The sequence below is a fragment of the Ptychodera flava genome, chromosome 11, assembly GCF_041260155.1.
Source record: "Ptychodera flava strain L36383 chromosome 11, AS_Pfla_20210202, whole genome shotgun sequence".
NCBI lineage: Eukaryota > Metazoa > Hemichordata > Enteropneusta > Ptychoderidae > Ptychodera > Ptychodera flava.
The window spans coordinates 10,159,531-10,184,000 of record NC_091938.1 but is presented as its reverse complement, the minus strand read 5'-3'; the positions used below and the strand labels follow the sequence as shown (position 1 = coordinate 10,184,000).

Genomic DNA, 24,470 nt, shown 5'->3' with positions numbered 1-24,470 from the left:
TCACAGACAAGAGGTTTTTCTAAAAGGCAATGTCAAAATCAACTGATGTAATACCTGACATGTGCAATAAACTGACCATTTCAAGATAACCAGTTTCTTATGTTTGCACATGATTACAGTTGACTATATCAAGATCAGAATGAGCGATCTTCATAATCAGTAAAAGAGTCATTCCGAAAATGAATCCAAAGCTTATAAAAGAGAGTTAAATGCAAATTTTATTTCAATGTGTCATGGCTGTGTAACATGTACTGATTCCATCCTTCGCAGAATTGATAATCGATGCTAACTTTGCTTATCTTAGCCACCACTGCATGATGAGTAGAAGAGTTTGATATAAAAGCAGATTTAATACGAAAATTCATAAACATTAATTAAGTGCGAGAACAAGGAAACGAGCCAGCACACAGACAAGTCTGCAAAGTTATATTGCAAAATGAGTTCTAAGTGAAAAAAAACACATAAGATAGATTTGCCCTGTTATTGAATTCATTCTCGGGGACAGCTGGTGAAATAAAGAGGTACATTATGTTTGAGAATAGAGCGATTTTAGTTCGAGTCATGAATTGCCTCCCGTCTAGGAACCGATTTACGGGGTTCTCAAGTGTCATACTCCGATGGTTGATATAAAATAATCATGGAACGATGCTCCCCTGCCTTCAGTTGTTGCTCTCCTTTGGGAAGTTTTAACATTTACGTCTGTTATGTAGCCTCCCTTGAGTCAACCTTCAGAGTCAGATGATTTTCAAGTTGACAACAGGCATTCGTTTGAATGTAGTGTTTATGTGTAGACCAGACGGTACTTGACTTACAAGCCATAACAAACCTCACAGATTAGACAAATATCCGAACGGATATGCAATGTATAAAAAATCTTAAACGTGTTGCTCGATGGCATAAGAACACTAACATAGCGTATAGGAACAGTGACTGCCGAGATAAAATTGATTGACACACTGATGTCTAAGTGCAAAGTGTGATTTCACCACACTTACCGATAAGTGATACGTCTGGTCGTCACTAGCCCTCGAAAGAGATGAACACCAAAGAGAGGAAGTCTGTAACTGTTGTAGAAGCAACATCTACGCGAGGGAGAATTAAACGAACGGCCCACCTCTCTTGGACTTAATAGCATTGGACTGCAACAGGGAGATTTATAATAAGTACCTTGCTGCCCTCACTGCAGCCGGCCACCCCTTTCGTCGTCTAGACATCCGGGTGATCGGGCCTGCTATTGACCAATCACAGCGGGTGATAAACCACCGGATACATTTGTCATTGTCAGATATGCTTGCTGCCGGACGTAACGTTTTTGAAGGCCATGTCCCTCGGCTCACAATGTGATGGTTACATATTAAATCTGCGTCGTGGATTGTCTCTAAATAAAAATTGACGGCTTAATATACCTGAGCCATTAATGGCGACCAAATATGGAAATTGGGCAGAGGTAAAAACTTCAGTTTAAATCGGAGACTGAAAATCAGCGGAGAGCGGGCTAGTAAATGCTTGACAGTTTATCGCATTTGGAGAAAAATTTATTCAATTGAACACTGTAATTTATCCTGGATAAGTATGTCGTCATTTCATGGAATAAAAATTAGATTTTTGCATTGTGGAGATTAGGGAGTCGCCATACAAAGAAAATCATCAATTGCTCCTCCTTGAGATATTCATGATAGGATGAGAGACCTACATTGAACGCACTAATCAACATCGCCGTGTGTTAAAGTACACAAATTAAAGCAAGGCGTATAGTACTGATTAGAAAATACCAGCGTCCAATCTTATTAGGTGGTTATTGGAGAGCATGCGTGACTTGTTCACAATCAAAAATTTGATTAGAGCTGAACCGCGATTGTTTCTTTTGCGTGAACTTAACTTTCTCGGCACCAGCTTTAGGGTAGGCCAATGATAGATTGTTCGTTCTGGGTATCTTGTCGTAGCCTGCAAACGGAAAATCTATTGCGTATGCAATCTCCCAAGTGAATTGAAGCGGATTATAATTGGACAGACGACAAGAACAAAATACGCTCAATGTGATTATAAGACGTTCATTCAATTCACTTTAGAATTTATTTTTATATTAATTTGCTCTCGGCCGCGCGGAATCCCTCTGTCGCTGATTGATCGGCCGAAAAGTTCATATGTTTCGGTGCAAATATTTACCGTGCGCTCAGATTACGTTAGTCCAGGATTACACAAATACGGCTCTTGTTCTTCGTTGGCCTTTGACTCATCACTCAATTCGCATCTGGGAGAGAGAAAACAGTGCCAAACAGAATTTCTATCCGAAATCATTGTCCCTGTCTGCCGACTGTAAGCGCCAGCGCACTTGTTGTAGCCCTGGTCCACACAGTCGAGCTATTCAGATCGGAGTCTCAGCGATGTGTATAACTGATAACATTGAGAGTAGCTGTCAAGAGCTGGTCATGTGTGGTATTCAATTTCAATATGTGATAAAAAACAAGTGTTCATGCAGAATCAGATTTGTTTCTGATATGAGCAGCCACTTTTACATCAGATGAAACAAGCAAAATTGAAAAGAGATTATGCGCGATTGCTTTGTATCAAGGCGGATGTTTATACTTCTGTGGTGTCGTTTTTTCACATATTATGGTCTCTATCGCGTCAACTCAAAGACATATGAGCATATGACGCTGTGTGTTCATGGAAAATATGTACAATTTGCAAAATCCTACCGAAAAACGACTGATGTCCCGCAGGGCTCAAAAAGAGTGAAAAAGTACGAAATTACTCGTTTCTACATTCCTTTGCCACGTGTAAAATTATGAATGTCAATCTTCACTTCAATTTGTCATTCTTTTGAGCGGGAGACTAACGACAAAAGCATTTGATTTTTCCTTGATAGTTTGAGGCTAGGATAAGGTTACGCCTCAAAGGATCTACTTGGGTTTAAGGCATGGGCAAGTAACGTAAGAGGCTTTGAAGCATCTTGAATTAAAATGCTTTACTGACAGTGTCAATTTCACATATCGTTGACAAAATTTCTTTAGGTAGTGAGCTGATGACGTAAGCGCACAACGTTTAACAGTAAAACTTCTGTGATCCTATCAGTTTCATACTTGAGACACACGCATACACACGCACATAGTTGCATTCTATCATTGGTTCCTTGCGGGCACGGAGGGGGATCGAATTTCACCTATCGAATTCAGTCCATTTGGGTAAATGACCATTCCGACAGTGACCTGGCGGCTGTATTGCAGCTTAACTTACCGAAAGGGTGGGATCACAAGACGATTTTGATATACATGCGTCGGATTTGTATTGCGCAAATAGGGAATTCAATATCGCGACATCTTCAAGGAAAGAATATTTTTAAATACGGTTTTCTTCAGTAAGGCATTCAAGGGTTGTTTTCAAATTGTGGTTATCCGAGCCAAGGTTCTTACGATGTAATTACCATGAAACGTATAGAAATAGTTCCTTCGAGGAAGGAAGTTGGCGAAAGTCTAAAAAATATGAAAATTCTATACAACGCCTGCAGGATTCCTGACAACTTAACGCGCCAGTAATTGATTGAATGTTGTTAGATGTTACAGACGCGGAGTACATTCCGCTTCTCTAAGAGCTTACATGTCATTGACTTTACTTAAACGGATGGAAAGTTTACATCACAAACAAGAAGCCGCACATGCGTGTTCGCCAAGCTTGAGAGATAAATCGAAGTTAGTATCATGTTGTTCTATTTACGCGATTTAGATTGAACCGATTTCTGGAGAATTTGTCGGCTATCAATACACTCTTCAGAAGAAAACACACCAACATATAGGAACGCAATCTTTAATAATCCGTTAAAGATCCCCATGATGTCTAGGACAGCAGGGATCCCAAGAAAGCAGGGACAATAATTTTTTAAAAGATTGCAAAATTATTTTCCTTTTTATTGCAAAGCGCTTACATACAGACCGTCGATGGTGATGCACCAACTGAGCACGCACTAGCGGTAGATAGGATTAAGGTCGGACAGTATAAATGCTACGCAACATTCACATCTGCCATGTACAGTTCAGTAGTATCAAAATACCCACTAATTAGCTCATACATGATTTAATCGAGTTCACAAACTTGAACTATGTCGGTGACCGAGAGGGTTAAAATAATCATCATGCAATATACAACGGTCACACGTTATAATCATTATCCGTGATATTTCATCTAGTTCACATTGCATGCAAGTTTAGATGGTGAAACCAAGGCATAGAGATAATTGAAAAGAATCACTCGCAGATAACAAGAAATTGTGGATTCAGGTAACGGCCGTCTTTTTTCCCTCGTGCCCAATAAAAATTCTTATCTTTGTTGGTAAGTATTAATTACCGACTCACTGCATATCTTAAGACTTGATGAGATGATTTCAGGCACAAACAATTATCCGTGTTGTATAGGACTTCTAAATACACTACACATTTAATGATATCAAAGATATCTCTGCGAGATAATATGTAACAACACTGCAACCTTGGCGGGAATGTAACAAGTACCATAAAACAAGGAAATAAGGCTATATACTACTCAACAGAATAGATTAAGGCCACACAACAATAACGCATTTCCTCATTGATTGGCCTTCAATCCATAAATTTTTGCTGTGTGACACACAGCCCTCACCCGATAACCTTCTTAAATCAACGAATCGCTACTGTAACAGTTAACGTTGATAAAACGTACTTGGCTTGTGATTTGTTACAATAATATATTACCACTACTATTCATTTCCCATAATAAAATCAAGAGTGTGAGCCGGATTAATTGCAAGCGTTTTCATGGACAAGAAGACCTAGTGTCAGATGTCTTCACTGGCTAGTATTTAGCAACGGTGTCTAAATATCACATTCTACATGTAGCCTCTAGCTCACACTTTCGCTAATCAAACAAATTTATTTTCAATTGAGCCGCATTTGATTTATATGATTAAATCCTGGAAAAGCTTGTTTACTTCGGCGTTTGTAGAACCTCAGTGTCTTATGATCCACATATCCATAAAATCGTTTCTCTTGCCTTCCCTGGTTATCTGATGTACAGGATTGCATCATATTTGCCACCCAGTAAACGGGTTGTTGTTGATGCTGCTAATTTTTCGGAGTTCCTCAAGGTTCAATGTTAGAGCAAATGTTGTTCGTAATAAGCACAATAACTTTCAAGAATACGAAAGTTTCAGATGGTTCTAAATCAAGATTGTCAATTACATCTCTCACAGCGTACACCTTCAAAATGATCTGAATAAACTGCTTTCATGGCGTGGAAATGGGACATAAACTTCATCGCAGCACATACAAAGTCTAGGCACATTCGGAAAGCGTAATTCCATCTGTAACAATCACGTAATAGCGGGGACTACTCTTGATATATTTACTTTCAGTTCATTTCTTGCAATGCTGCACTTGTTTTATTTACATGTGAACCACATTAAATAATAAATAATAGTTTTCACTATTTTTCCTCTGAAAATGTGTATAAGAATTCAAATTACCGCTTCCCAGGCCTTCCAAAATAACAGTTAAAGCTCTTGCAAACTTAAATGTAATGACCACGCCTTATCAATATTTTGCAGAATTATTTAGATTTCCAATTAAACAATGTTGTTTATTTTCACATAAATTATTGTTCAGATATTGCACATCGCTTAACATCATCCCCTCCCAATATGTGAAATGGGAAAAATCACAATTTGATGAGAAATATGTCCTTTTCAAATTATTTTGTTTGGATTTTTAAATACTTTGTAACTATATCGACATTCAAACATTTAAAACCCACAACTCGAAGATAATGTACTGATCATTCAATTATCACTAACAACGTCCGCTTTCATGCTAAAAGCTCCGACAAAAAGCTGTATGAAAATAGGTTTCCATCAAAACCACGGTGTAATTTTTACAGGGAGCACGGTCCCCATACAGTGGACGCGCGTCCTAGAGTGCGCGTTCTATTGTTTGCAGCTGGTGTAGCAAGTGACTCGAGCTCGATCACCCTTACTGGTACCCGATGTAGATATAAGCCATGGGGAGACGTAGCCGTAACCTGGCTTTCAAATGACAGCGTGATCCTTTGACGCTACGTTTCGAAACCAGTGTGCGGACTCTTCCTCAGTCGCTTTTTGCAACTTGCTGTCCTTGGATTTTTGTTTCATTGTTTGCGTTTTAATGATTTTACAAAAAAATAGCTATCACACTTGATAAACTGCTGAATAAATTTAGAATGCATAGAAAAGCATCTGGAAAGCCAAGAAATAGCTGTAAAAAAGCCAAAATATCTCAAAATTTTCCCTAGAACCCCCCCCCCTCGAAAGGGGGCACATCCCCCCTCCCGAGCTCGGTCATCGGCCACAGCGACCTTCGGTCGCTGCCTTAACTAGCCACCTGATAAATGTTTTCAGCCTGTTGATAAAAAAACTTAATGAAAGCCGTGGGTTATAAAAGGGCAACTAATTATATTCTGATATATCCCAGGATATTCAATTGCAGAGAATGCATGATGATATTAAATTTACTCCACTTGGGTTATAGAAGAGGACTAAAAACCTTTATATAGTCTGTTTAATCGGAATTATGTCAAAAAGTCGCTCGGGTTTGAATCTTCTGACAACACAAGATGTCTCGCTTTCAATCTAAACGCTTTTGACACTTTTTTTCAAAATAAATTTTAATTAATTTATAGTTTGCATATTGACTAGAGACACATTTGTTTCTGTAACATCTTAAAAGTCAACATATTTCAAATAATGCAAAAATCGTCTTAATGATTATTTTTCTTCCATACCCTTATATAGGTAGGAATGTAGATTTGTCTTATTTTCTGTATGTTGTCACATGTTCTTAATCTGTATAAGATCTTGTTGTAATTGTTATAGTTTTATGTCTTCTGCCCCTGTATTGCATTGTTATTTTTTCCCTATGGTTTCTATTATATCTGTTGGGTTCAAGCTGCGCTGCGCCCCATCGGGACATCGCATCACAGCCAAATAAAAACTTAATAAATTATAATTCTTTATCTTAGAAATTAGCCAACGGAAGTAAATAACGTGGCCTCGACTTCGAACTTTTTTTTTCACATCCCACGCCGAAAATTTGTTCGAAAGAACAGTCAAACTTTAAATCAACTTTTACTGTTGTTACGATAGCAAAGAATGTGAAATGAAAAAAAGGAAACAAAGCGAAAAGGTGTCATTAACGTTTCAACGGATTAAAGACTCCAAATAAAGCAGACTTTCCAATTTCTGGGTCCTTGTATCATTAAATGTAAGAAATACGGGCTTTTTAGTGAGTTCAATTGATGTCTGTTCCAGTGAGCACAATGACGGGGATCGCGTTCAATTTTCCCATTGGGATAAATGACATTCAACAGTGTCAGTAGATAATGTTCATTCGAAAGAAACGTTTCCACATTGGCAGTTATGAAATCGGTGTAACAGTTCCTTGGAAAAAGAACCACACACAGATTCATTGCTCAGCACTTCGTTGACAGCACACACGATAAATAGGAAGTGATATCTCCAGTAACCTTCTGAGATGCAATGCTATTTTACAGCCAACATCACTAGCGGGAGCTCTGAAGTATCATCCAAGGTTGATAACAGATGGCTTTCATAGCACCGAGGCTCATCGAGTTATCAATATACCAGTACCCATCGGAGTTTTAAAACTATCATGTCTGCTATTGAGTGATATCGGAATGAAAATGTCATTACTTTTGTAGGCTTGAAGGATTCTTTTAGAGGGAAACCCATACATTATATTTAACACTTATATTCAATTTGATGGATTCAGACAGCTAAGGATAACTGACTTATTTGTTTACAATTAAGAGACTTGGAACGACGCGGCAATCGGGTTTACCTGACAATTTGAACATATTCAGATTTATAAACTCTGGGTGACATCCGAAGGTCGAGCCCTACGTTATTCGCATTCACAGTCCGTCGACAAGTGTAACGTACTAGATACAGTTGGTTTCAAAATAGCTTGGAATTACAACATACTTGGGTGATAAGAAAAACGTCTCTGAGGATAGAAAATAACGCCACCTGCATTCATTACAAACGTTATCATTCGCTAAAATTTGCAACAATTTAACTCAATACGACGTACACTGCACCACAGTCAACATGGTCAGTGTTGCTGGGCTCCCATTGAAAATCTCTGACTGCCTGGACATAATTATATTGCCTTTATCAGATTTCCCGTCGAAGAAACTGCAGGGAACGCTAACGATAGTTTTTCGGTACAATGAGTACAGGTCGGTACAGCGATTGGTATTTCCTTCACTCAATGTGTTGTGTATGTGAGAACAGCGGACGTCGTATTGGGTTAAATTGTTGCAAAACTATCACAGTCGAACGTTTGTAATGAATGCAGTAAGTTGACGTTATTTTCTATCGCCAGAAACGTTTTTTTTTCTAATCACACAAGCACGTTGTCATTCCAAGCTATTTTGAAATTCACTGTAATTTGCGATGAACTGCAAAATAACTGTAGGTGCAATTACAGCAAGTGACATCTTCACGAAATAATTGTTCATTTTGCTGTGAAAAAACCTTGTCAGGATAATTCTGAAAACATGAAAGAAGAGTGGTGTCTCCATTTATCTATTTTTTGGTGACACGGACAATTCCGTTTATGTCTCCCATAAACTTTTTACAATAGAAAACAATATTCAAGAATTTTATGTTGGAAAAGAATGCTTGTCGATAAATCATCTGGTAGACAAGAGATCCGTATGTATGTTTCAATTATTGCACATGTGGTAACTAACATACATAAAGGCGGACAACAAAGCTGAGAATACGCCTTCCCTAGCACGGCCTCTACCTTCTGCCCCCACGTGTTCTATTAAAATCTCGTTGCGGGAAGAGTTTTTTATCTCTGTACTACATAATTGTCATGTCAGCATGCTGGATAGTTTTACTCTTTTCAGTCAATGACGGATTCCGTGATCCTTCATAATCAACGTCAAAATTGGACCCTCACGTCCAAGACATGAATAATCACGTTTCCATCGCAAGACGGTAACCACAATGGTTTAAGGGAACGAGCACAATTAACGGCGGGGGGGGGGGGCTGGAAGAGAAAATATGTGGTGCAAAATTTTTTACAGGCCCCCCCCTAACACCAGCAAAAATTTTAGTGGCCCCCCCATCACCGGCAACAAAATTTTTGTGGCCCCCCCCCCCCCGAAAAAAAGAAAGATTACATGGGTACAAAGTTGTACACATATATATAATCCTTATAACTTTTAATATATGCTTTAGTGAAAACAACATTCTTGCATTCTTGAAATAAATAATAAACAAATAAATATATAAATAATAAACAAAATAACATATGTTCAAGCTTTACTACTTGTAACACCTACAGCTAGCTTATAGAACAGGAATGTCTGTCAGTACCATGTGAAATTAGCATTCACATGGCTAGTTGGCATGGCTAACTGTATGTGCATAGGGAATAGGCAGTTAGGCAGTACACATTCATTTCAGCTAGCCATTCACATAAATGTGAACGAATGGTTATTTTGAATAACGAATGGTTATTTTGAACTGTTCACATGTATGTGAACGAACGGTTATTTTGAATGCACATATGAATGACAGGGTCATCCTGGCAGAAAAAGAGCACCATGAAAAGTACTGATTTGACACCAGATTTTACTTTTATTGATGTTGCTGTTACGAATTTGGTAAACATTGTTACATTTGCATGTTTGCAAGGTGTAAGCAAATATCAAATAAGTGAAATCAAATTCCAGTGAAATCAAGTACTTTTTACACAGGCTCTTTTAGTGTACATGTATTATATGATACAATTGGTTAGAGATGTAATTTAACCATATTTGGCCTAAAACTAAGACAGGCCAAACAGAGTTAAAAGCAACTCAGACTCACCTGATCACAGCAAACACAAGCAGACTCACCTTTCCAAACGTTCAAAATAAAAAGCACAAAATAGGCCTATATCTGTAAGTCTGATGACCAATTTAATAAATTTTTGGCTTCAACAAATTTCATAGACACAGTGAAAAGTGATTTAGTCAAAGATTAGTTTTTAAAAGAGTTCATTTAGCTCTGGCCAAGTCTCGTCTTTCATGTCCTATTTTGTTTTGAAATTTGATATGAAGACTTCTTTAGGTAGGTCATGATTATTCTTGCCGAATTTTTCTTGGGCCTTGGCTGATATGCACACTGAAATGAAACAGAAAGAAGAGAATGAACTTAGCAACATTTATTAAGACAACAAATTTACAATACAGTTTCAGAACATGTGTGTGATTTGTTACATACACATAGAGGAATTTTTACATGCATCTTTGCGAGTGCAAATTAACACATTAAAAGTGTAACATATCTAGAAATGTATTGGGCTTGTGGTAAGTTGTATTGACTTGACTAGTTGTTGCCACTGGCCCTCAGCTCAGGTTAAAAATGTCGGGCCATATACAAAGCCAAGCTTCCCAGGGAAACATCGATGTGCAGAGAAAAGCCTCTCTATAAGGCATACTAATTTCGTAATTGCCCTTTATAAATATGCATTTCAAATACTTACCGGATCAATGGAAAATTATCGTCCACGGCGACTTGCTATCTCGGTCACTGCATCCAACAATGTCGCGGGGAAATGTCCACCGAAACATACATAGACCTAACTCACTTGCTGTTTTGACTAAAAATGTGTCGTCACTGGGGGAAGAAATGACTGAGAAATCAGCCATAATTCGTAAGATTCAGCTGGAGATTTGAACAGCCGTTAATACTTGAAAAAACTATGCGTTATCTCATTTGAGAGATGCAACGCATAATGTGTCCGATAACGATCGCGTGGGAACACAAAGCATTGGTCAAATTCGAAAGGTCAAGGGTCGTGACCGTCGCAAATTTTGACATTTCAAGTACGCGTAAACTGTTCTTTTAGATTTTTCTAATAAGCAAAAAATGACTTTATATGAAGAGATCAGTTAAAATACGGAAGTCCAGCACACTAAGCCAGCACACTAAGTGAACCCCGTTGCAATACTGATCAGCCTTGTTAAATTCCAGCATACTCATTTACGGGACCCTTACGTTCATACCCTGTTGCGTGCCGTCCACTCTCGGAAACGCAACTCTTTCCAAAGTCACGACATCATACATCGTCAGAACCGTTAGTCGATCCGGCTCGATTTTTGAACGGTTTGGGGATGAACAGTACCTGTACTGCGTTTCCATTAAGTTTTATGTAAGTTGTGATCGCGAAAGTTTTACAATGGCAGATGCAGAACCGTCGCAAGTGTGTTCGTCGTTGTGTGATGATCTGACAAAATTTATTGACAGATCCAACCATGTGAGTACCTTTCAATAGAATGCAGGTTCCGATCATATTGAATATTTAGCGGTGAACATGTGTTATTATTTCACATTTTGAAAATAAAAATAAACGATGTTTAAAATTTGATCTGTGCTGATTTATCTGATTTAATTTACTACTCACAGACGTTCGCAGCCATCTGCATTACTCCCCTCTTGTCATATTCATTGGTTTATGCTGAAAATCCTGGTCTCTTTTTTTTGAATGGAGATGAATTAAATTAATTCTAACTATATTTAAGGGATAGTCTGTAACTTCATAATTTTGGCAGAAATTTTGTTCTTCGTACATCGACTACAGGTTTTTCTCTCTTTCAAAATCATGTTAGCCAGTATTGCAAATGTTATTCTATTTTCTAAAACACGTTCAAATGTCCAGTGTTCACAACCTGTATTATGTAAAGTCAGCATTGTTATTGTTGGTAAACACATTTTGGTCTGGACTAAACTTTAATTGAACACAATAACACGTGGACTTTTATAATATACATGCACACAAAGTGTATGTTGGTTGTATTGATAATATCAACGAGCTAATTCAACTTAAATTTGTGAACCAATAAAGTAATTCATAACAAAAATATTAACAAAATCAAAAACTTACAGCTTTACACTGTCACTTTAAAATGGCAAACCGTTGCTTCTGTATCCACTAAATATTTAAGTCTGAGAACAATTTAACTGGTAACCAGTGCTGTGACCCATGTGACATTTCTATTGTGCAAACATGAGTAATTTCACCTGAAAAACTTAACTCAAGTAAAAACAACTCTACACATGAGTGCTGCCTAATTTATTTAAATTAAATAGACAATAGGGATATGAAAACATGAGAATTGACAAACAAGTCAGTCCTTGGAGTTTATTAATGCATGTCTAAATTTTTACTGCCACATGTGTAAGCTACCATTCAATCCATTGACAATCTTCCCTTCTGTCATGAATTCAATAGGACTGCTAATGAATGGTTACTTCACATGGCTGAGCCTGATTTCACATGCATAGCTTGTGATGAATGTTCAAATTTTAACATGTCGTATTTCCAATACTGGCATGTGGCAGGTTGGGCTGCTATGGACTGCCTATTTTCCCTCAAATAGCCATGCCACCTGTTCCACACAGTTATGTGGACTGGCTAATAGGCAGTTCAGTTTTGTAAGGGAATATACTTGTCAGTATTGTGTTGTGCTATTTTAATCATAATATTGCTGATTTTACACAGAACAACTGCATTGTGAGGTTCAAGACTTGGTATTTCATCACGCTACAAGAAGTTTAACAAGGAACTCCAACCTCAACAAGGAACAAAAATGCTGAAAAATATTCTCTGTCTGTCATGGTGTAAAAAATTTTGGTGGCCCACCCCTTACCTTCCTTGGAATTTTCATGGCCCACCCCAAGAACACTCATTTTTTTTCGTGGCCCCCCCATTTTCTCTTCCGCCCCCCCCCCCCGCCGTTAATTGTGCTCGGTCCCCACAATGGTTTAATCACAACTTGACGCCCTGAGATCCTTCAAGCACTTTCCGACCACAGCTCAGCTCACTTAGTCCATAGAGAGAATCACGATCCCATTATTACCGATATAACGCTGACTTGAAGATATTGCTCGGTCCAATTTGCGCGAAAGAACTTGTCCGTATCTTTTCGGTGTATAGTTGGAATAATCACGAAGGCTTATGCAAACCGAGACATACCAAGTCCAAATATCTTTACCGTGATTTAACCACTGAAGCAGTCACGAGGGGTATAGAAACGTTCGCTGTCATTACATCTGACGTCATTGTTACATCAATCAATGTGATGTAGTTTGAAATATACTTCCTTTTTATTATGTTCGACTAAGTTGAATCAGTTTGATGGGAACTGCAATTACGAATTCTCGTGAAGATGAAAATAGATCGAAAGACGCTCACAGTTATATATGACAATCCTTACATCAAAGATCGGGGATGCTTTGCAGAGTCAAATACGACAGCATATTTATAAGCCGATACTGATGAGACTTTAACATAATTTAATTGTTAATTTACTGCCTGCTGAATCACAGGAAATAGATTATTATGACGAGACGGATATAAATAAGAACAATATATTCGATCATCTTTAAGTGATGCATCTTTTTCATTGTAGTCCGCCCAAAGCGTTCTATTTCAATTAAAGGTTACGCCATAAGGACGTCTGGAAGTCGTTTGTAAAGAACGGAAGCATGCGTAAGACACAGTACAGTATAACGTGCTCAATAGTATGTGTACTTGAATACAAAGCAACCTTAGTCTCACTGAGGACATATCATTATTATAAATGAAAGTTTTAGAAAATATAGGCCGAAGAGTTGTGTATTGAATAATATAAACCCGGTGTCGACATAATTATACAACCTCCAATCTAAGCTTTGTTCACAGATTAATACATTTTCCTTTATGCGTTTCCCCATTTCCTGTTAACAGGACTGAGAAATGTTATTTGTAGTAAAAACAACAGAGTTGGGGAAAGTGCATGTGTCTACAGAATATGAGCAGAATTAACGACAGTCGTGATCAACACGATACGATCCTTTGAAACATTACCCTCACGTTTCTTCTGTGTTGCTTCCGTGACATACTCCTCCGTCTAACAGGTTGTAATTTCATGGTGCTTGGCACTCAACATGTAATTGTCCATCAACTTTCCGAAGGTACCATCTGCAACTTCTTTGTTGCGAGTAACAGAACACATAAAATAAAATATCACGGAATAATATGAAATTAGATCCAAGCATTACTTATTAATAATGCCCTGAGCATTCGATTGCACGCTTGAATTAGAACCAATCAATTACCTCAACACGCTTTATATTATGAAATTTTACTAGTCTCAGAGGCACCACCTTTCTGTTTACATTATCTATATAGGATGCAAATGATGTGCCAAATTGCACTGCTTCAATACCCCATGACGTTATCCTCACCGGGATTAATAACTGGCCCCGAAGCGAGTCGCGCCACATATTGATTGATTCTGACTTTGATAAATGGGTTAGGATGATGAGTGCAATTTGTGTTTACTTGAAAAGTCAATCATAAAGGGTTCGACGGCGTTTCTCTGCCTATGCTTTGAAGTTTCGAAATCTGGCTTGTCTGACATAGCCATACGTTAGAGCTGATTCGGCAGTTACGTTACCTAAACGACGGTGAAGTGACATATATAAACGATCGTCATTTGTCGCTGAAAAGATAATTTTACATTAGGACGTATACGTTTATTATCCGTTTAAGCTATTTTCGCACGTCACGTTGGAAAGGACAACTGCCGTTGTTATTTCTAGATAATGTATTGTAATTGATAAAATTTGTCCAAATTAAAATCAATTTACATTTTACTTTCATTTCAATATGAAATAGCTAGTGCTTTTCAGAACGTATTGAATGCCCGCTGAAAATGAACAGACTTACAAGTTTCATGCTTAAAACCGCTATCGGGGGTCTGAAAATAAGTACCTCGATTCTGCTTTTTCAGTCGATCAAACGAGTTCCAATAACAGGAAGACCGACTCTCACACTCAAATAATTTTCCTCGGGAGATTCAGTGGTACATATAATGCATCGTATATGAATGATGTTTTCCTCAATTCTTTATCTGATGTGTTTTCACTTTTGTATATGTGATTTGATGAAAAGGTGACACTGTTAAATGCTGAAGTAATATCACAAGTGTAGAATAATGCCTTGTTTTGGTATTCAAGTGCCTCCATGAAGGCAATTTTATACGTCCAACTTCTGAGCCACCAATGTGGTAGGACCCTTCACAATTATAAGAGTATATTTCAACAAATAAATCTCCACGCTCCAGTTTTGATGATAGCTAGAATGTGTGAAACTTGGCTTAAATGTTTTACGTTTGTATATATACACACATCCGAATTGCAGTATTCTGACTATTGCTTTGCTTCAGATGAATGGCCAAATTTTTAGTGACGAAATTAAATCTGAGAACGTTGAAAATGACGTAGCTGTTTGGTTACATAGCCAAAGATTCAGTTACTTTTTACCCTGACATTGACTCGCTGTGCTCGTTATAGCATCTAGATTTCAGGCGAATGATGTTTTATCTGCAGGTAGAAAAAAACATCACAAATACGTAAGAAAGTGCAAAGTTCTCTTTTCTTACAGACACTGCATATCAACTCTTTTCGATCGATTACTCAGCTCGAAATAAAAGTGCGACATTTTCATCATGGCGAGTCTCGAACGCGTAACCACGGTTACAAGTATGAACTGTCACAAATGTCTTGTATTGTGCACCCATCCGTGACACGTTACATTCATATAAGTTGCCCGATATTTTTGACCCTCATGTTCTTGATATTCAGAGAGCAAACATACCGTCGTATTAGATCATTATCCTTCCTTGAGTATTTTAGTGCAGATGTAACTACGTCAAGAATCCACCAGTTGATTTGGAAAATAATTCGAACATTATTTTGTTTCATGATATTATTTAATGTATTCACTATTTTGCTCATAAGAATGGGATATGTTCAATTTTATTGTAATCAAAAGCAGGCCAGTGCGCCGAGAATTTGACACCGATAATAATGACACAGATACAAGACAAAAATTGATTAATAAATCAAAGGAGTTATTTACTGTCATAATTTAATCCTAAATATTTGGCATATTTCAAGGCTGAACAAGAAATTTCATTTTGGAAACGCCTAATGGGGAAGCGGCGAATCAAGAACTCTTCAGAACAATGAAATAATTTTTCCGACTAAAATGTCGAGTTTACTCTGCCACACAGCATGATTCCGTTATACATAAAGATACTGACAAAGGCAAGCCTTGCAATTCATTAAACCATGTTTACCGATTTACCAATAGTTGGATACGTTTATATTAGGTTACTGAACGTTATCAATGATTACTTCATTTTCGACTCCATTTGTTAGATGTAACAAAACGCTTTTTAGAAGTTGGCTAATTTAAGGTTTTTTGAATCAGGTGAAAAGTTAGTTTCGTTAGATCGACGAAAATTACTTAAAAAAACAAACAAAAGGAACCTGAATATGACGGATCCTATCGAATACACGGAACTTATGTGATTTCGTTTGAAGGTCAGTATGTCAAGTCACACTCTCAAGATGAATCAGATGATTTTTGTGAAATTTTTTACCACAAAAAGGCCGAGTAAATCTTTGTATTAGAAGATATATTTTAAATTGAAATTAAAGTGATGTCTGTCACTGAACAAATTGGAGTCTGTGCAGTTTTGTCAACGGTCGATGCTTTGTCTAAGGCGCAATTTCCAAATTATTGCAATTAACGCAGCAGCATTTTAAGTTTGTCTTTGTATATTCAACTGCAATTGATCTTCAAACGGCTGTGGAAATAAAAATAGTATGAAAATAATATATATATATATATATATATATATATATATATATATATATATATATATATATATATATATATATATATATATATATATATATAACCATCAAAAAATGACACAGCATTGTATAAGCGTAACGTTTCAGGTCCATTATGCTATCAATCTTTGATGCTAATGTCGACGGGAAATACCACTGTGTTTGTGCTGGACAAAGGTGAGGTGTTGCCATTAGCTTCTGCCAGTTCTTTAGCGTGAAAGAATCTCAATGTTGTCACTACTCTGATACTACCAAAGCTTGTTGATAACCTTCAAGGGAGAAGAGATACGTGCTGTTTGCGTATGGCAGAAGCTAATGTGTAAAAAGCCCTAAAGTTTCTGTAATCCATAGCTCGACTTATTCGTCCACACATATATCGCGTACATAGTTTCAGCTCCACAGACGGCAATACAGCGCAATTAAAGAACGTTCTTTGCTAACCAGTGAATTGTCAACGATATTCATTAAACTGAAGCTATTGCATTATTTTTTTTTGATAGGACGTGATGAACACGCCAAAACTCCCTGTCGTGTAAAAGACTGTAAATGGACGTAATACGAGAAGAAATGCACAACGGCCATTGTGCGCATTTGGGTTCAAACATCGATCTTCAGAACGCCCCCTTACTCCCTCCGGCTGAGAGTAAGAGTTGTATCATGGGAATTTTCAAATAGAAAGTCATCAGATGTTACTGCAGGGGGTATGCCATGGGTCTGCTCTTATTTGATCACTTTATTCCCAGTGAATAGGTTATAGGCACTTTTGAATGATGAAGGTTATCTCAGAATTGAAGCACTCTGAATTGTATATTATATCAATAATATTACAGACAGCCCACTCTCTTTCAATACAGAGATACCAAGTCTGATAATTATTGGACACCAATGCGTGATCATTATCTTCTATATTTTCCATGACGTCATTATATTCGCCGGTGGTCATTGGAACGAACACGCAGTCATGGGAATGGCGTGTAAAGGTAGTTGACACTTCTTTTTTCCGGTACTTATCACCTCTTTTAGAACCACTTCCTGACACCAGTAACATTAACACGAACTTAGTATTCAGAAGCAAACAGACTCGTGTTATGTTATGAGGACTATTAAGTTGTGAGCAATAGTCGTACTTCATATCGTGAGTTACCATATGGCAGCAATGCATTTTAATTAAATGTACGATAATTACGTTTATGACAGTTGGAGCTGTATTTAAACATGGAAAATATATGATAGAAAACAATAAACCTGGTGGCAGAATCTTAAAAGCACACGTAAGATAAATTGTCATGTGGTGCGTTTTAAAGTCATATTCGAGGTCCTGGCTTTGTGACCTTTTCGTCAAGACTACAACTCGCGAGTCAATTAATCCGTACTGTATTGCATGAAAGTTGTCGCAGAAGGAGTTCAATAAGTCTCTTACATATCACTGCCCATGATAACTTGGAAGCAATATGTATGAGTAAATGTGTTCAAAATCTTATCGAACACCGTCTGTGTTTCTCCTCTGAATAGTAGGAGGATAATATTATTGTATGTGTGACTAGGAGATAGAGTGAACTTACAAATTAGCAGCGACCGCACGCTACCGAAAGAATGGAATTTTACAGTGGATTCGATAGCCAAGAGGCTAATTCATCCTGATCAGCGGTTCAAACGGTCAAAGGCGATAATCTCCTTCGAGTCGAGGAAAGTCGTTAAGGATCACCGGTTCAGCGACTAGGTGCACCCGGGGTAATACACGAAGTCGCGTCCGACAAGATTTGCAAACACTCGGGAAGAGACGCACAATTTGCCTTCCTTGGCTTCAGGACAGTGGTCAGGTAGACGAGTCTGACGAGTGGAAACTGTGACCGATCGCACGTTTCGGTTTGTGTACACAAAATATTAATGCACTAAATTATTGGATTGAAATGACATTGGGGCGGCACATGTAGGAGTACTGACTTTTAATCTGTCAATCGGTCGTAAGGCGCTCGTATTCTATGAGAGCTTTGTAAGTGGTGACAGGAAACTGCAGACATCTATCAAAAGGCTGACTTAACAGCTAGTGACATACAGAGAGGTTTTGTATTCTGCATGATGCTACGCAATCAATAAGCATGGTATATTGCGATAGTTAGCCGAGTCATATCTTTTCAACATGTACGGGTACCTCAGAATAGTGATGAAGATAAAATCAATTGAGCTATGCCAACTGTTGCTGTGTAGCTGCATCCATTTGCTGTCGTTGACCTGTTCGTGCCATTCGACATTGATGAAGGTTCGAGAAGACCCCGAGAGAGTGAGTTGAATGCGCTTACCGACATGCCACTGGGGAGGACTCAACGACGCAGTCATGTGTCGCATCATCGCTTAACATGCAAATTAAAATAATTGTTTGCCAAGCTCACAGAGAGACTGTGCGTCATATGGAAAGTGGGACGGGGTCCCCATGAGAAATCGGTTAATATAACGAGAAGGGAAAAACCGTAAGGTCACATCGAAGATTCGTTCGAAGCGGAAAGCTTTCGGACACCATTCTATCGCCAAATTCACTCGATAAAAGATAAAGTAGATAAACTAAATAAGATTTTAGTTTCAAAGATATTCTTGATCAAACTTATTGACACCATCGACAAGATTACCAAACATTTGCGTAACATTTGACAACAAGGGAGCCATAAAGCTGGTCACTATGGTGGCACACATTTATCTTTACTTAATCAAGATCCCGTGTTGCAACAGATAAAGTGACCAGATCCTGGATTACACAGAAAGTGAAAATCTGTACAGTATTTCCATTGAAATACTCCCTAGGGCTTTACGATGAAATGAGGCTGTCTGGCGAATACTTCATAACATCGAGAAACAGCTGTGGCTAATTTTAAAAAAAGCGAAAAAGCAGCCAACCTGTTAATACAAACTGAATGAATTTATTCTTAAGTATACTTTTAATGAAAAGCCTGTGAAAGTCTTGTTTTTATCAATCTACATGGTAATTCTGCGCCCTGCCTGCTAAGTATGTTGTTTGACAAGTTAATCTTTTTAATTTATTTGCATCGGCTAGCATTATGACTTTCTCGTGGGCTGTGAATATAATACCCCAACGTGTTCCGGCATTTTGATGTAAAAGATAAAGATGCATATCCCAAGAAAAATGTTTTCCTTGTTTCATTTTGTAACGTTATCAAAAATAACTTTTTTGTATATTTTAACAATTCCTACTCTTGCAAGAGAATTTCAGACATTCAGAAGAGAGGGGTGATAGTAATTTTAGTATACTTAGTAAGGCAATCCGAAAGACACAGATTGATTGATCTCTTTATGATCCATTGGCTCTTAGACAAGGAGACGCAAACGACGTGATATACATGAATCTTCATAAAGGATGTATCCCTTTCATGAGTAAACTGTCATTGGAATCAGGGTCCTGCAACTTCCTTAGATCGGTTTCTGGTTATTATTTAAGAAATCCAACACACGAGCATTAATCAAAGAGCGCTATATATATGACACACGTTCCATCAAATTAATATGAATAGAGGTTCCCTATTATAAAGTACGATTTTTGACATACAATATACTGAATGATTTATAGATAAGGATATAACGGGCAAATTCAACAACGAGTTCAAGCGTGTGAACATATCGACAACATAATTGAACTTTGACGTGTACACTATTACTAAGTAATAAATATCACAATTGTATATAAGCGAAAGCGATCAATGTACAAACAATAGAATTTTTTTTTCTGTGTGAAAGCTCGATTGAAGATATTACCGTAGAATTGGTATATATCAGTATATTTGACTTCACTTTGCTTGAAAAAGCAATGCCATAGCTAATTAATAGATCGAAGTGAGACTGTTTCAGAAGGTCCTGAAGATAACATTGTGTTGCCAATCACAATATTCGATAGCAAGTTTAGTCAGAGCTTTGGCCTCTCAGTATTAATTTTGATGTCAAAAGGAGTAAGCAGCGATGTATAACATTATTGCGTAACATGTGAGGACGATACAAAAAATATATATATCGTATATGTACGACATCCACCTACCTTTCGCGAATTCAAATAACTCTTCCGAACTTTTACCGTTTTGTCTGTAAAATTGTCACATCACCGATATCTCATTTGCGGCCTATTGTCGAAATCATGCTTGACTTTAAAGTCATAGACGGAAGTTAGAGTCTTTTGCCTCGGGGAGGTAATAAACGCGTGAAGCGGCTGTCTTCGCCGCTGCTCATTAAATACAGGCAGCAGAATGCGAGGCAAGATGTGCACGTCAATGACCAACCAGGAACATCTATCAACTGCACATCAGCTTTCAACGCTGAAACTTCATCTGCGCATGACCAAAGACAGCGTATTTTTTCTCCTGGCATACTACTTTCAACTACATGCGAGAGGGCGTCAATCGACCTGTTCTCCACAAGTTTCAAACTAATCTACGTCATATAAAGATCACGTGATTTTACCGCTACATTGTCGGATATGTCTGAACAATTGGTTTTATTCTACGTCAACAGCCAACGATGGATTGTAATTGGATGGTGAATAAGTAAATATCATACATAGATCTCAATCGCAAAAACTGGTAAATGAATATTGAGCGACACAACAAAAACAGAGAAAGCAACAGGCAAGAGTTTCGATAGAGGTGCTCTAACAAGTTCCTGTCTTGTAATTTCTGGATGACGCCAGTAATTACTTGTACTTAAATTAACTGGAGGAAAATCTGATGATAAAGTGCTATAGGAACTTTACTGCGACGTTTTACAAAGTTTTATGGAACTCCACCCCTCCAAATATCGGTGTGCATCAAACACTGTTTGCCATAAAAGTGAAAACTCAATCATAATTTGAACGGCACGTTATGTCATTGGTGTAGGTAACAAAATGAGACTTCATCCTCGACAAAAGCTTAACATTAATTAGGCAGAAAATTTGGAGTGTCCATAGAGCTAACAGGGATCACAATTGTGGCTCATTGTACAGTTAAAAAACAATGATATTGCCAGTGAAAAATAAACACATTGCGCAGATGTTGTCGTTATTATATCTTACAAGTGAAAGGGGACAAGCATATTTTGCTTTACCAGTATCTACCTGGCTTATTTCCTTCCTAGTAATCAGTATTGAGTATCAATCAATTATAATCTTAAGATGGCGTCTCATTTTATTTTGGACTGTAGACTTATGAATACGTTTGCTTGCAGCTGATTACCTTTACAGGGATCATTACTAGTCAAACAAAGACCATTCTGGAAAACTATGTAACAATCACCAGGGTATGGTTTTCAAAGAATCTTTCAGCTGCGCACGTGTTCCCGTCTGAGGCAGCGATTGAAACAATGACGTAAAGAAAATCATTAAGCATAATTGAACAAACTATTAGTTACATGGAATAAATCAAAAACTTGTACAGTAGCATAGAATATTACTCATATAAAAGTTTCATGTTTCTTCCAAAGCAAGAGACATCAGGAAATGATTAGCCCGAAGTAACATATCTGCAGTAATGTAGTTTTAGGTTTAGGACAATATTGCTTACGAAGGTCATATATTTGCTTTAAATCAAAGCTGATCGCTTTAACTCACTATTTGAGAGTTCATATACAATATTTACAACGCTCTTTTGAAAAGTGTCCTTATATTAAATCTTGCATTAAATCCAGGCTAAAACTGTAGCAACTTACAACCTTCTACCTGACTTTTACTGGATTATTTTGTGTGTGGCAATATGAATGGTTTCAAATAACGTAAACGTGTACATGTACATATAGTAAACCTTTTTTCTTGTCCATATAAATCGACCACCTGGTTAAGACTACTAATTTCATTTGTGCTGTGTTGGATGGCTTCACTACCGAAATTTTCAAAAATCAAATTTTAGACAGCTTACATGTTTTAAGCATTACTTGACATTGCACTCACACTCATTGACAAGCTTAATACGTTGTCATAGCAAACACACATATACAAATTACCAAAGCCCTGCTGTAAATGATTGTTATGGCACTTGAAGGTTCACAGTCCCGGAGTAGTTGGAAAGTCGCCGGCCAATGATTACTGAAATTTCAGGTAAACTTTCAGCAATGTAACAATGAATTTAAAATGTCTCAGCCGTCAAAATTGCAATGTGCGGATATTTCTTTAAAAATTAATTGACGACCGTGATTGGTGCAAAGTCGTATTCAATACTCAGGCAGCATAACAGCACAGCAAAAATCACAAAGTGTTGCTTGCAGTAAACTTGTTTTGATAAAACATGTCATGCTACATAAAATTCCCGTCATGCAACGGTGACAAAAAAACTACTGATTTCGCGCACCTGAAAAATAACAGTCAAAATCTGCATTATTAAAAAGTAGGGTTTCCGTTGGCATCCTAAAATATATTTCAAAACGAATGGACTCCCTGAGATTACGTTGATTTGTAAACTTTTTCCATGTGGAATCTGCCTTCTTGAGTCTTGCTCGAGATTTGCAGTCAAACCACCATATTATGCCGTAAAACTTCCTTTAGTGAAATATTGTAGCAGTTCGGTGTTTACAAGATACTTAACTGTATATTTGGACTGCGACATTATTACTCAGACATAGTTGTACCCTGTCCCTTATGGTCACTGGTATCTAAAATTCAAACATGAAAAAGGCAAAAATCATCGAGATGGCATTCTGACAGGATCATTTCCCCGTACCTCTAACTTTTTAAAGACCTCAGGGAATCTGTTCAGCATTAAGCGAAGATTAGTCTCCCGATAAAAGAGAGCATATTCCATCTAGGGTAACTGCAAGCGAAACTTGACGAGGGCTGACTTTCAGCAGAGAATATTCGATAACCTTATACATGTGGTTGTTCCAATATGAGCTCTCATTTCGAGGAGTGCAAAATTTCCCTGAAGGGAAATTAAATCGAATTAGAAAGTAAACTTACGTTCGTGACCATCCATTTAAAATAACCTTTGACAATACTAAGCAGTATTCGAAGCTTGTTATATTTTCCTCTGTATTACTTAAACGCCTTATCTAGGACAGTGGATCAAATCTGAGCACAGGGGTTTACTATCATACGCGTTCAGGCACGCAAACAAACCGAGCTGCTTTCTGTGCAATAAAGCCTACACCATGAACTACGCTCAACGAACATTAAACACAACGCTATAGGATAAATTGTGAAAGTTTAAAAATGCATTGCTGACAAACCATTTGACGTGTTTGTACTACGACAAATATTCCTTCCGATGGTTTGTAAATTGTATATTATTCTATTCCAACATGCGTGGGGTACCCTTCCGTATGACATACCAGAGTACACCCAATACATATCGAGCAATAACGTGCTTTTGCCGAGCTATTGAGTGCATCCTTACAAATGCATAATCCATTAATGACATTGACAACCGAGTAATAGGTACAATGCTGTGCTCCGTAGCTCGACTAGCCGAAAATGAACTATATTCGTAACCGCTAGACGGGAAATGAAAACAGCACGTACTCACGTTGGCGAGCTAACTTCTCTGTAATCGAGATCTACCAGTTGGACAAGACCCTTGAATTAACAATCATCGATGTCAAATGCCTTCATTTTACAGCGAACAGCTGTTGATTGATGTGCTGCACGATATAAACAATCAGTATTTCAAACTGAAAGAACAGTCAGCTATGACGACCTCACAGGGCAGTACAATTTTAAATTATGGTGTTCAAAAATGGTGTT

The 24,470-nt window shown here is 37.7% G+C and overlaps 1 protein-coding gene and 1 long non-coding RNA gene across 6 annotated transcripts in view; both read right to left on the bottom strand.

Annotated features, from left to right (window-relative positions):
* Nucleotides 1-24,470, bottom strand: part of LOC139143489 (mesotocin receptor-like) — a 111,347-nt gene that overhangs the window by 7,410 nt on the left and 79,467 nt on the right. The window contains exon 1 of one of the 5 annotated variants that reach the window (XM_070713849.1): nucleotides 20,808-21,063. The exons of 3 other annotated variants lie outside the window; for them this stretch is intronic. The gene's annotated coding sequence lies outside the window, so the exon portion shown is untranslated. Of the gene's footprint in view, nucleotides 1-995; nucleotides 1,179-20,807; nucleotides 21,064-24,470 lie in introns of those variants that run through there. One more of the 5 variants, XM_070713847.1, reaches the window with a different exon arrangement.
* On the bottom strand, nucleotides 9,978-10,882 carry LOC139143487 (uncharacterized). The gene is made up of 2 exons (XR_011554597.1): nucleotides 10,563-10,882; nucleotides 9,978-10,201 (listed from the first exon to the last, which is right to left on the bottom strand). It is a non-coding gene; the product is annotated as an uncharacterized lncRNA (long non-coding RNA).